The sequence below is a fragment of the Symphodus melops genome, assembly GCF_947650265.1.
Source record: "Symphodus melops genome assembly, chromosome: 12".
NCBI classification, from domain to species: domain Eukaryota; kingdom Metazoa; phylum Chordata; class Actinopteri; order Labriformes; family Labridae; genus Symphodus; species Symphodus melops.
Genome location: NC_136702.1, coordinates 9,977,052 through 9,991,925, shown reverse-complemented (window position 1 = coordinate 9,991,925; position 14,874 = coordinate 9,977,052). Strand labels below are relative to the sequence as shown.

Below are 14,874 nucleotides of genomic sequence, written 5' to 3'. Positions count from 1 at the left end.
CATCTCCCAGATGCTGCTGCGGGAGAAAATCTAGAGAACAGATAACGTATTACAATAACAAGTCCTTACTCTGCGGAGAATCCAATTAGGACACTCTTACATCATGATAATCTAGCGGAGGTGGACTGGTTCATTTAGACCGCTGGATAACAGAGCACAGGGAGGTCTGGTCTTGGGGATCGGGGTTAGTTGCAGTTAGACCTGCTGCATACATCAGCAGATATGTAGTGCAGGGAGCTTAACCCCCTAGTGGGTTCAGGGAGTAATACAAGCCAGAGCTGCTTTTAATAGCCCTTATGGAAAAGATGTTTTGTAAAGGCTAAATATGGTGGGAAAAAAATCCTCACAGTTCTTCTGAGTGGGTTTCATTTTATTTGCTGGGAACACATTTGATTTAATTCACAGGCAAACAATATGAATTGTGTTATTTAATCTGCTGCAGCAACCAGCCAGGAAGTTTTCCTCTGTGCTTGTTGTTGCAGATGTTTGTAAAGTGCATGGGTGATGGTGGGATTTGTTGTGGTGTTGCTGTGGAGTGGGTGCACCGCTGGGCCGGTCTGTTCTGGTGTGCTGGTTTCCTGCTGCTCAGCATTTCTCAGACCCCTGGGGGGGGGGGGGGGGGGGACATGAGGAGGGGGGGGGGGGGGGGACATATGACTGGGCCCGGCAAAGCTGAGCTAGTCACTCCCATCATTTCGCAGCAGACACATCCCTTTGGCGTCCTTCTGTCTCCTCACTGTCAGCCCCCCCCCCCCCCTCTCCTCCCCCCACCTCAGCATGGCGGCAAACATGGCGTCGAGCCTGATGTTCTTCTTCGGATTAGTTAGAAGCTTCAGATCCCTGAACTGCAGAGCAGGTGCGCATGTTACCACAAGGGCAAACTGGACATTTCTGCACTCCTTCCTCAGCAAAGCTCTGTGCTGACATTACAATTTACCACCCACCAGCACATGCTATGTTTGGATCACTCTTTAACATTTACATGGCCACGCAGTGATTTAGTGATGCTGTGATAATTCTTTGTACAGGGGGGGGGCAAGATATGCTACAAAAATGTGAAAGAAATAGAACCTCTATAGTGCACGATGTGTAGTTTGTGGTTGTTTGAAGAGTAAGGTATGGAGTCACATTTGTTCACACATCATATAATATACAAAACTAATGTAAGAGAGAACTATTAAAGAACTATGAACTACTATCTTTTTGTAAACATGTTCTCATTACACACATTATAACATATAACATTATACACATCTGCTGCATTTCATCCAACATTAATCAATGTGTAATTATAATCTATACTATTTCAAAGGATACTATTACAGTAAGTAAAACAACAATCTGAAAAAAAAACTAAACATGTAAAAGACATAAATTAGACGTGTTGTTTTTTAATGTTCCTTTTGTATGTTGTATTTCTGGTTACAAACGCAGTTACATCCCTTACTCGAGCTGTTTACTGTTCATTCACTTTATTGTTAATCACAACATTTAAAATGATCGTCTTCCAATGGCCTATGCATTGTGTGCTGTCCTTTTTTTTAATTCAGAAGTTGTTTTTATATTGCTGCCTTTTTAGGAAGTTAAAGTTTAAACATGCTCCACATGCAGTCGTAGTTTCTTAAAAAGCGAGTTATCATAAACAACATGTATCATGAGAGTTCTTTGCTTGATGGGAGTGTCGCTCATATGAGCAGCTTGTGCTGACTGTCCTCTCTCTGTGCTGCGCTGTGGGCAAAGCGGTGCCTTGTTTGTGATGCGCATGAATGCCGACCTTTGGCCCCTGCTTTGGCCTCTCCAACCCCCCTAAAGGTTCACAGGAGGGTCAGGGAGTCCTTGTGCCTCCACAGACACTGTGTTGATGGAAACCAGCCCAACCCCACTCAGTTAGTGTCTGTCTCAGTCGGACACAAACACAGAAACCAAAAACACAGAAGCTGTTCACGACGCAGGAACGACATCTGACACGGTTTGAACCGGCACAGTTTTTTTATTGACACAAATAATGGAATGACACATTAAAAGCATAGATAAAAAAGTTTCTATGAGATGGAATAAATGAATTAAATCTAGAATAATTAACATATTGAACACATTTTTTTTTTCCACAGTGTATCTTTCAGGACCTTAGCTGCTGGGACAGATATGCATTTCCCTCCTCTCTGTGTCTTCAGGCGTGGCCACAAGCAACTTGGGTTCGTGCTCATCACATGAGAGATCACATGCTGCTAGGCAAAACATCCACCATGTCCTCTATACATGATATACGCTGCTGTAACATGGAGATCATTTTCGTTTGGAGGAGTCATTAATACTGAAGATCTCACCCCTCCGAATCATTTCAATATGTGAATAATTCTGCGCGTGCTCCAGGTTTCGCCGTGATAGGTTGTTTTGAGATCAGATTAGGCAGCGTGTCGTTTCATGCTAGAGATGATAATAATGGCCGCCGCTGCATAGATGACTGTTGACATCATTACTCATGTGTTCTGCCACATGCATCAATCTTCACATGGTGTACAGACGCTCCTGAGGTGAATGAATTTTTCACTTTGGAGTTCAGAGCAGGGTCACACAGGCACATGGCCTCACATATATAAGAGCAGCACAGACGGTAAACCAAAGACTTACAGCAATCCTTTTTAAAAAGAAATTCCTGTATTTTTTTTCCCCACTGCGTCATATTACCTCTTCTTTAAGCAAACTGATATCTTAAATGTGAAAAACCCAGATGCAGATGTTCCATGCACCACATAGTATGCTTAAAAAATGTCAGCTGTTTTCAAATTTTGGACCACCAAATTTCATGCATATCCCCTCCTGATCGCTCAGTTTACAGTTTCTGTGATCATAGAGGTTCTTTTTACTGGGGTTGATACAGCTGTAATACAATCTGAAACCCTGCAGTGTTTACAGGCCAGGCTTTACAGGATAAGCAGAGCTAATCCCCAATAAAAGATTAGGCCTCCACATGGCTGCAGATCAGATTTTTTATTTATTTATTTATTTATTTTTTTAGATCACTTGTTCCCACTGTTTGAGCCTGTGGATGTGTACGGACGGTGTATCATGTTTTAACAGAGGTGTTCCCCTCTGACAGGTGGAGTGAAGGTGTGAAGAAAGGCAGGATTTACCCTCCTAAACTGCGTGCTGTCATCTTTACAAAGTATGCTCAAGCGGTGTGAAAGGGATCATTAGTTGTTGTGTGGCAGCGGAAGCAGCCGCGTTGTCAGCTACCTGCTATTTACTTCCCCTCATTACTGTACGCTGGCTGGCACTAGTGGGAGTGTCAACATCATTAACATGACTGTCATTAGTCCTGTCCCACACTGCATGGAGGAGTTAGTCCTGGGGAGAAAAATGAAAGCAGCTTTCAACACCAACTTTTGCTGCAGGCGCTCTTGAGCTCCTCCTTTCAGTTGAACTTGATCGAGGATAAGCGAGAAGAGGGAAGGAAAAAGCTCGGAATCATAGCAATACAAAAAGAGTAACATTTTAAAAATAACCATCAAAAAACAGCAGCACTCCTAAACCGGATTTAAAAAAAACAAACAACAAAATATATCAGAGCGAATTTTACAACTATGTACAAATGCTCTGTAGGGAAGTGGAGGTTTGTGCAGGAGTTGAAACAACTCCTCGTGAGTTTTCATCCACTGTCCAATCCACAGATTGAGACAACTACAAATCAATAGAAAATATTACATGCAATGTTGCACATTTGTTGCATGTGCAACATCTTAAATTAAATACCATTCATCGCTGTGTATTCAGCTGCACCATAATGTTTCTGTCATTGCAGCAAAAGTCCTCCAGAATAAAAGTAAAAGCTCCAGATTTGGAAAAAGCCCCTCGATAAGAACGCAAAAATGATCCCTGGATTATTGATTCACATTTAATCTCAATGAAACTAGCTCTAAGATGTACCTTGGTCGTTGTAAACACCCACAGCGTCTCTCTTTTGCGTTGGCACCTACAGCAGGATTTAAACAAACACCCTCCCTCACACCTTGTCATCTGCCTGTCTTGGCTGGATGTTATTGTAGCCAACTTCAAGGCCTCTGCAGCAGCTGCAATCACTTATGGCAGTCTGCCTCGGCGCTCAGCCCCTCAGTGCCCCCCGACTTAGTTTCCCATCAGCCTTTAGGGGGTACGGTCCTCCTTGCACTCTGTTTCAACCCTCCTGCTCTCTATCCTGCCTCGCTGAGACCTCCTCGACCTCCTCGACCTCTGCAAAGGTGACTGGAGATGTGGGACAACGGCGAGCGTAGCTGTGCAGAACATGTTCCCATGCAAACTAATTGTAAGTGGATCCACATACTGGGTTTCCACATGCTTTTTGTACGGGGGCTCAGGTTCACAGTGGGCTGGGCTTTTTTTCAGCAGCTCAGTGCCGTCCAATGGCAGTGCCGGGATCTCTGTGTGGCTCGACTGATTTACGGTACATCATTAAGTCAGCGCATTCCTTCTCCCTGTGGCCCAGGTGGCTGTGGGGCCTGAGGACCAGACTCACAGGGGCAGGAGCAGAGCAGGGGGGCTCTCTCCTCTGGAGCAGAGCACGGCAAAAGGAGCAGCTGCAGAGCAGTGGATCCTGCTCAAAACTACAGCCATGCCACGTCCCTCCATGACAGGAAACCCTTAATGATACAGCTCAGGATCTCCTGCAACTATAAAGAATATACACCATTCTTTTTTTTTTCTTTATGCACTCTCCTGGTTTTATTCATATAAAGCGGTCATATCACTTTGACAAAGATGAAAGTATATAGAAATAAAAAAATTTGACATGATTTTTGAAGATCTGTGATAATGTGTTTTTTTGTTGTTTTTTTTGCATAATGTTTGTTAAATGGGCAATTTTCTTTCTCTCCTGTCTAAAGTGTGTTTCAATTCAATCACAGCTGCTCTTTTTGACGTAGTTTTCTGGCAGTTTGTATCACTGTATGTGTTTTAACCCAGGAAGAATAATTGCTAATGGCACCCTAAAAAAGAAAGGACTGAAAAGAAGCAGGAAGGTGTGCTGTCCAGTGTAAGAGCCGGGTGTCTTTAACTGGTTAACTCTTAAGCCTGGTTCTGATCCAGGTTTCTAACACAAAAAAGTTTTTTCATTCCTACTTTTGCTAAGAGCTTGCTCACTGGTGGACCTATATTGGGTATCTGTAAAAAAAAAAATCCAAAGTGGACTTTTTAGATCTGCTCTGCACGTAGAGTAACATGCTATAACATTTGTTGTGATTTGAAGCTTTAAGGAAACAAAGATTGTTGATTGTCAGCAGAATAAAACCCTTACAGCTAGTTTGATGGAAATGTCTTCATGAGCAATACATCTGCTTGTTCCTACATCAGACATGAATTATATTAATGATTTATTTCACATATTACATGTCGCAATCAGTAATTTACACCCTTGTTTATGAATGATCTTCCAAACAGTCTTTTTTTCCCCCCTCTGCAATAGCTCAGAAGTCACAAACAACAGAGCCTGTCTGTTTTGAGATTTTTGGAGCTGCTTTGCCCTCTAGTGGTAACACTCAGCGACAGAGTCCACACAGGCGTGATCCCCCCCCCCCCACACACACACACACACCCACCTCCTCCTCTACAAACACCACCACCAGGCAGCCAGAGCACCAACCACAGCCCTTACAGTTAAACGCTTTGAACATGTAATAAGATGACTTGTCAGTCTGCGCAGGATTTCACATCAGCAGCTTTGTAATGTCTTGCAGACTGACGGTGAAAGAAATTAGCTGTTAGAGATTTCAGCACTTTATGAAACTTTACAAGCAGACTTTAATATTTACAAGGCTACTAAAAACCCTGGCGGGCCTTTCAGCTCTGACCTACGCAGAAGTGACACGCTGTGGTTTATGTTGGGGAGAGAGGCAGCGCTCAGAAGCCGGCTGTACAACTGTTTGATTTATCCGTTTTATTATTTGTTATATGCTTAAGTACACACGTGTAAGTGAACAAGTTACTTCAGAGGAGACATGACTCCAGTGTGTCTGACATCCACAAAACCAAACTCAAACCACCCCGACTTTGTTGTGTATGTGTTTTTGCGGCGCGTGCGTGCGTGCGTGTGTGGTTGAGATGGAAAGGGTGAGAAAGACATTTTATTCATTTTGAAACGATTTAAACACTGCTACGGCGCAGCGGTGGGGTGCTTCCTGTATGCTGCTCCTTTGTGTGTTTGTGTTTTTCTGAGCCCCACAGAAATTGGTGGGTTGCAGGAACGCCCCCCCCAAATCTCCCAGTGGTAACATGAGACTGACAGTGTGCCATTTGCTGCGTGTCTCACCCTGATGTCCTGACCTGGCCAACTGGACAGGCCTGACTCTCTGCTCTGGTTTGTCTCTCAGGCACAGCATTGGTCACCTCACACCCAGCCGCCTGATCAGACACGTTTGTATTTGATCAGTGAGACAGCAGCAGCAGGTCAGCGTGCTGTGTTCTGTAATGACACGGTAATAAAACCTAAAGTAAGCTACTGATCCTCAGTGTCTTTGAGTGAAGACAAATTAAGTAGTTTACTGGGTTGCTACTAATACTTGTTTAAATTCACTTGTTGCTTGTGTGATAAATCACTGTGTAAATTTGTATTTGTCCTATGTGTCTATATTGTTAAGTAGTGTATCACCATTGTGTGAAATTGTGTTTTAATTGTGACTAAAAATGTGCTTTTTAGCTAATTCATGTTTACAATAAATGACAACATGAAATGTAGTAGACATGATACCAAACTATCAAAATTGGACCAGTGTTAGCAACATTCAGTTTCAACATCACTATTTTTAAAACCTCCACTCATGTATGCTTTATTACGAAGGTAAGAAAACATGAACCCTTAAATGCATTTCAACAGACCTCTCATTAAAGAAAGCCTAAACAACACATTGAACATATTCTCCAAGAAGTGATTTTTAAAGGCTTTTATGGCTGCCCAAATCAATGTCACCGGTTATATTCTATGTTAATAAAAGCAGAGAGGCTAGTTAAATTGCTCCTTTACAGGTTCTTATAAAGCATTAATGTGTCTGGAGAATATGAACAAGCAGTATGATGTTGTTGATGCGGCACATTGTATGAAGCAGCGGGTTATTGTTGCTGTGTTTTTTTTTATTAGTATAGAACTCTATCATTGCTTTTAAAAATCTGAGTCAGGCTGCCGGGAGTCTAGTAGTTAGTGCATGTGGGCATGTGCCCCCATGTACGGATGCTGTTGTCTTTAAACAGGTTGTCAAACCTGATCTGTAGCTCTTTCCCATGCCCCCCCCCCCCATTTTTCTGACTCCATCTGCTGCCCTCTAATTTGAGGCATAAAAAAACCTTTTTTTTTAAAACGTGACTCATCTTGGCAAAACAAATGCTATCCTTGTCTTCCCTCAAGAGAGCAGCTTAAAAAAACAAATTAGTTTATTAGAACGTGACGGGAGTGATTGAGGATTTCAAAGATGGACAGATTAAAGCGAATGAACGTGACCTTATAACAGGCCTCTGAAGAACCACAGCGTGTCTCTGATGCCATTTTTTTTGGAAGCGCAATAACCTCAAAGCAACTTCACAAGTCTGCAGTCAACAACCACGAACGCTTTTCGGTGAGAAAAAATGCCTCGACGCACCGCTAACACCTACACACAGAGCCCAATCCTAACTTGCTGATACAGTAAGCCCTTCTCCCGTCACACGAAACAAATCTCACCCAATATGAAAACAATTTAATGATGCATCATGTTAAGTGAGTGGACCTCTGCTCCTCAAGCAGTGTCTCTTAACCTTTCCTTAATTTGTCTTGTCTCATTATGAGCACTCAGGAACACATGCTATCCTTTTGTTTTCTAAGTTGCGAGCGCTCAGCCTGCACAGCGCTGCATGAAAATATGAGTGGAAGGCATGGCTGAAGTCAGATTTTTTTTTTTTTTTTTTTTTTGGCTGTACAGTCAATGCAGCTGTTTCCTCTCTCCGTTTGCTCTTTGAAGATGCCCAGAAATATTACATCCTCACATGAATCTGACGCTCCGGCCTGTGTGCAGCTTCCTGTTGTCAGAGCACCATCATCAGTGCGTCCGAAACGAGAGGTTAATAAAGAATAAGTTACTGCAACTTTCACTGCACTCTTGATTTACTGCCACCACCTTTTCTGCAGCACACAAACATCAAACACTTCATTTCAACAGGGAGCTGATAAGGAAATGTTATCTCGGTGTGAAGGAGGCTCTGACCTCCCCTCTGGCTCGGGAGAGGTTGCACGAAAACGTCCAGCGTCCTTTGAGAGCCGGGGAGAGCTTGTTCTCTACAGCTATAGCTTTGTGAGGTGAAACTACGATACGCACGGCGGTTTTAGGCGCTGAAAGAAACGTCTCTATACATGCTTTTGGTTTCATCTCGATGTTATAAAAAAAGAAGTCTCAGGAGTGCAGCTTTTCCACTTGCACAGGACATCATCACTCTTGTTCAACAACCTGACACATATTTTGGCGGGATTGTCGCCACAAGAAGGAAGTTGTAAACCAGAGAGGCTCCCTGTGCAGGAAAGCTCCTTTCATTGTTGATAATGTCACCTTGAAAACACGGTGGTCCTCCTGTGTGAAAAAAAAAAAAACCTGCACAGAGACGAGGCAAAATGACTCTACACAACATGCACTAAAGATATTCGCTGATCCGAGACTTCGTGTTGAGAAATCTCTCGTATCCAGTGTGAAACTGTTGCATGAAACATGTTTCAGATTGGCGAGTAACATTTTTAGGACTTGTTTATGTTGTGTTTATTCCCTCTCATTCTCTGGACACTTTGGTAACTCCAACCCTTCATTAAGCCTTATTACGCACACCACTCACTCCACATCTGGCTTGGGGCTCCCAGACTGGCTCATTTGCCGTTGCTTTTTATTGCAGTCATATAGTTGGAGTTGTAAATGACTGTGGCTGTGTATTGTCTGCTGTTGTGGGGAGAGCACAACTATTATTGCTAGCGACACGGAGTGTTAATGTGCCTGGTTTTGTGTCGTGTTTGAGCTTATTTGAACAGGATTTTGGGTGCCAGTGCCTTTTCTTGAAATATAGCTTTATATTAGAAAAAAAAATGAAGTAAGCCGGGTCGTTACATGGAATTTAGTGGAAGTGGGTTGTTCAATTTAGCCCCTGGCCTGTGATTGGGCGATTGTCAGTTGAGTAAGAGGTACGTATTGGAGAGATTGGCAGCTCTATAACTCCCTCAGACAGGTTTGTCATCTGTGTCAATGACCCACTGGGGAGCCGGCCCTAATATCAAACCCAATGCTGATGGATGACCACGGGTCCAGCTGTTAGAGCACTGTCACAAACATGTTCTTCTGTGTGTGTAGGTGTGTGTGTGTGTGTGTGTGTTACATCGTAGGGTGAGTATAAAGCCATGGTCAGCCTTGATTTTATCTTTAATGACAAAATGAGCTGATGTCACTGATAGCCTGCAGGGGCAAATTTGGCACAATTACTCGTATGTTGTTTCGGGTAGTTTTTGTGTGAAATGGATTCAAAACCACATTTCACTTGAAATATTCGGGTTCCAAATATTCTGTGGAAAAAAATGTTTTGAAACAGTTTCGAACAAAAGATGAAATTAATTACACCTTCTCAGTGTTTTCAAGCATTTGTTACAGGTTGAAAAAAAATTAAAAACTACAAATCCCAGCATAATTTGTCATAGCAAATATATCACATTTGTTTAAGGGTTTTTTTTTTTTTTAAATATGGCTTTTTGGTGATACATCAATTTCTGACTTGATTTTATTTTCCACTAATGAAGAGCTTGATTTATTGATGCACATTTGAAGCCTTTTCTAGTTCTTAAACTGATGTCATTATCTTCCCCTCGGAAAAATAGTAAACCTCTTTAAAAAAAAATAAAAAAAATTATTTCCTTCAAATGTCACTTTTAAGACTCTATCATCCACTAATATACATGGATAGGTTTGAAACAAATTTGAAAATCCAAATTAATTATTATAATCTAAAAAATGAAAAGATATGTCATGAATACTTTGCAGAGGGAGGTTTGAATTCATATTAAAGGTGAGAGACTTATTCTAAAGACTATAGAGAAGGTGTTATAGACCACGTCAAGTGTTACCCCGGCTCTGTCCCCTCTCCCTACAGTACACCTCTCATTGTTTCATTGTTCCACCTTGCAGCTTTCAGAAAGCGCTGGTGGCTCAAGTGTAAACTACAGTACATCACAGGAAGGAAGAGGGACCTGGTGGTGTTGCTGGTGGGGGTTGGTAGCAGGATCCCAGACCATAAAACCTGGCAGCCGCCCTCTTGCATTGTTCACCCACCACCACCCTAGCCCCGTTTCTGTGTTTTCTCCCTCCGCTCTGGGTATCCTGTGCTTTCAGAGGCAGTAAATGTTGTTGTTGTTCAACAGACAAACATGGATCCTGAGTCCCAAGCTGCTCGTCTACCTTTGTTCTTAACGTGAAGACGCTCGACGGCAGGAAGGAATGTTGTACTCGGAAAGCGAATAAAAAACCTGCTTATAAAGTTGAAGTGTTTTAGCATCATATGGGTCCAATCAGACACATATCAGGTCACATGTGGCAGCCATTACTGTAAAAAGAGCACCATAAATACATAAATACAATTCCAGCCTTTCAGCATGAGCTTAACACATCCAAATCTCCTCTTATAGCACCACCTTGTGGCCAGAATGAGCTGCCTTATTTGAAGTCTTGACCTGGTGCAGCAGCAATTTTTAACAAGTAACATAACAAGTTTAATTCACACAGAATATATTAAATAATCTTCCCATGTATTTTTATTTAAACTTTTTTTATGGACTTTTTTTATGGAATGAATGAAATCGTATGTATGTGCAGGTTTCTTTTACAAAATCACAAGCTACTTTTAAAAAACAGTGTCCATTAGACTTCTAAAAAAAACTTCCCCCTTTAGTTCTCTATGAAATGATTTCCCCGTTCTCATGCGCGCCTTGAAAGGTTCAAGATGAGTGTACAACTCCTCTGGAATGCAGATGCTTCTCTCTTCCTCTCAGTCTATTTCTGTGATTTAAGGCTGTCAGAGGAGCTGAGCAGCAGGGAGGGAAGGAGGGAAGGAGGGAGGGAGGGCCCAGACAGGAGGCTGGACATGACAATGAAGCTGAGGTCCTGGAGAAAACTGCTCCCCCTGCTGGCTGGGCAGCTGACAACACTGCAGGAGGGAGTGTGGTCACTGAGACACTAGATTTAGACTTAGACTGAACTTTATTGATCCTTTTGGGATGACTCCCTCAAGGCAATTTAGGTTCCAGCAGCATATGCAATAAAATAAAATGTCTACATCTGCATCTACATCCTGTGTCTCTATTCTAATACTATTTGAAGATTGTATTAACATTATAAGTCAGACCTATTTTAGTGATATAGAAAGATACAATAAAAAATGATGTATCTTACCTCATATGGGAAGTTTTTTTTGTTGTTTTTTTTTTAGCAATTCTGCATCCATGGTCCATCCATTCTTTAACAAATCAATATTACAAGCAAGAGTTACTCCTGTTCTTCCCACAAACACACATGTTCAGTTCATCTGTTAACCATGCTTCTTTCTCCTCAATACCTCTGCTTGTCTGTCTCATCTTGGCTTAACCTGAACTTTAAATAGTTGGCAGAAAAAACGTCAGCTGTAAATAGAAAACCGCAGGCACGGGAACACTTTTTTTTTTTTTTTTTTTTTAAACCACTGTGCCCTGTGCTCTAAATGCAGCCTTTCTGTGAGATCAGAAGGACTGATGAAGCCTGTCATAATCATTTCTATGCTACATTAACACAGGCAACAGTGTAGTTTGACTTGGCGCGGGTGAATGTTGCCGCACGGCCTCAAGCATTTACAAACTACAACCTACGCTCCCGCTGAAGTGGAGGGTCGATGTCTCTCTGAGTTTGAGAAGTTTCAAATCAGGAGCACTTAAGGATGCTTTAAAAAAAAAACTGTTCCCGTTTTTCCTCAGTGAGAAAAGCAAATATTAACGTTTTAATTTTAGTCCAGTGTTTTTTCCCGTGGGTTTGATTAAAACAAAAACAAACAGCTGAAATCTGAGGATATTTATTGAGTCTAAAAATCGAAGATATTTTCGTACAACTACATTTTTTCCTCCTTCATCAGATGAGAGAGCTCCTGGGAAACATGTTTATGTTTTGATCAAAATCACATTTTGTCTCACACTTGGTTGCGGTGCCACTGAAGTCATCAGGGTCACGTACCTCCCTCCTCAGTAGTCAGCCAGCCGCTTGCAGCTGAAAAATTGAGCTTTCTGGGCTGGAGGGGTATATGAACAGAGATAGCTTGACACAACCATTTGTTTAGCTCAGGTGAATACAGGCAGACGGCAACAGGAGTGTATGGCTGGATCCTACTGGACACTCATTGCTACGAGATGTTGATTTGGTGTAGTGCTTCTGTACTGGACTACGTGTACGAAGCACGACTCTCTGTATTTTACAGACACAGTCAACAGTTTAGCTGAATTTTTTTGAAGGAATTTCAGCGCTGAAATGCATTTGAATCTAAAGATATATATGTCAATATTAGCCTTAATATAATGGCTTTTTTATATATATGTACATTTTCTGTTTTTGTTTCTGCTAAGTACTGCAGTCAAAAAAAAAAGATACAGTAAAAGTGCTATGTATGACTATAAAGTGCCTGTGAGGAATGTAGTTTGCTTCAAGACACTCGTCAGGTTTCTTCACAAGCAAAAACTCTGTACTGCAGCTTTAAGTAAAGTACAAGTATCTTAAAATGATGCCTAACGTAGAACTCGTGCCTTTCTACTTAAACATTTTCCAACATGGAAAAAGTGCTGTAATTCTGAACGCTAATAAGCTACGACCCATTGGAGCCATTCGTGCATGAAAAAGAAAAAACAATGACGAAACTTTTTCAGATGACATTAATCTTGTCTATTTGCGTTTTCAGTCCAGCCCGTATCTCTATTACAGTATTTATAGCAGCTCATTATAAAGGTTACGCTTCTGACTAACGTTGAGCAGGTGTATGAAGTACGGAGAAACAAATATTGCGGTCATAAAAAAACAATCAGTTGTAAATAATGTCACCAAAGCCAGACTGTTGACAGTGATTTTTATCACACTCTGTCTTCTTTTCTTTTATTGGCTGTGCCTTGTACCCTCGTAAAAAGACTTTTGCTGGGACGCTTGTGTTGACTGTCTTACCTTCTTCGAAATATTCACGGCAGCATGAATATGGGTATAAGCAAACAGCCCCGGCACCTTGACTGTAATGAATTTGAATGTGTGCCTGATGCAGTATTAGTCTGGGTTAGTGCTCAGCCCTGCAGGAAATGAATTGCCCTTTATTTAACATTACAAATTACAGGTGACCCACAGTGAGGAGAGCTGTGAATTTGAAAGGTGCGACAAATAGATTTAGAGGGGCAATGATTCTCTGCTTGATTCCTGTTGTGCAAATGCAAGAGATTAAATGACAGAGGACATTAGGAAATAATTTGTGATTCCCACTGTGATAAACGTAATGCGGTTAGGAGGCAATGAATATGTCTGTTTTCCTCACGATGAAATTAAATTAGGTATTAGATTGCGTTACATTGATTTGTTGTATTGCAAACTGTCATGTTGACGTCGCCAGCTGAAGGCAAATGAGCACACAAGGTTAGCATTGCTGCAGGGGTGGATTTGTTTTAAGGGTATAATGTGCTGGTGGAAGGGTTTCAGTTCTTGTTAGACATCCTGGATCCTTTTCTGAGGACTAAATCCTCACACCTCAGTCCGTCTTTTCCACCGATGATGCTAGCAAGTAATAAGAGCGAAGAGCTGTGCAGTGAAATCCTGTTGTCAGCGTGGGGGCTGAGTCATGCAGTGGCCCCTTTTAACTTTATTCTCTCATTCTGAGCCAGAGTTAACCACATCTCTCGAATGTTAAGATCGTGTTCCGTCTGAGATAAATCCATCAGTCCCCTCACCGAAGTATCGAAACAAATGTGTACAAACCGCGCTTTACACCATTTCAGGCTCCCTCTCAAGCCAGTGACTCGGCCCGTTGAGTAATGAAGTGTTGGAGTTCAGTAATGAGACTGTTTACAGGGCGTGCTTGTTTCACATGAATCAAGCCCAGTGTGTGGTTAGATAAATACCAGCTTGGCCCTGCACGAAGTTAGTCAAACCTTCTCCTCCACGCAGGAAATGGCAGCCAAATTCCTGTGGAATGAATGAAGAGGAAATCTGCGAGTGGCAGCCTGCACCACCAGATCGCTGTGAAAGGAGAAGGATGGAAAAGCCGAGGCCCTTTCCTCTGGCGTGGAGCCGGGCCAGGGCTCACTAGGTGAGACTGATGGAATAATAATACACATCCTGAGTGTTCTTTTCATTAGCAGCACGGTTTCATGTTTTTCATCATCCTGCTGAGAGAAATGGAGAGACCCTTATTTTTGAGCTGGACAAATTACCCTTTCCCCTCTGGGAGATGCAGCTGCATTCAATATCGTGTGTGTGTGTGTGTGTGTGTGTGTGTGTTTCTGTGTCTGTGTGTTTAAGGTGAGTGTCGCAGCTGGATGCAGGGATTTCCTGTGGAAATAATAATTAACCACAACATGCACACAGGGCTTCGGCTCTCCCCCTAAATATTGTTTTTTACAAGCGAGCAGGTAAGTGGATTCATCTCATTTCCTCCATGAGATTTAGATGTGAAGTAAATGTCCATTAGGATATAAAGAGTATTGGTTTAAAGGCATGACCTCAATCTGTCAGTCGTGTAAACCCATCAGTCCAAGCACTTTGAACTGAAGTGACAGCATGGCCGCCTGTATTTAGCCAACATTATCAGTGATTCATATTAGTCCTCAGCATAAGCAGCCCCTCCATT

General features: G+C 42.1%; 1 long non-coding RNA gene across 1 annotated transcript in view; it reads left to right on the top strand.

Moving 5' to 3' along the window:
• LOC306833131 overlaps window positions 1–14,635 on the top strand; it is a 41,457-nt gene extending 26,822 nt beyond the window's left edge. The window contains exons 2-3 of the long non-coding RNA XR_013780304.1: window positions 14,193–14,334; window positions 14,547–14,635. This is a non-coding gene — a long non-coding RNA (uncharacterized lncRNA). The remainder of the gene's footprint in view (window positions 1–14,192; window positions 14,335–14,546) is intronic.
• The last annotated feature ends 239 nt before the right edge of the window (window positions 14,636–14,874 follow it).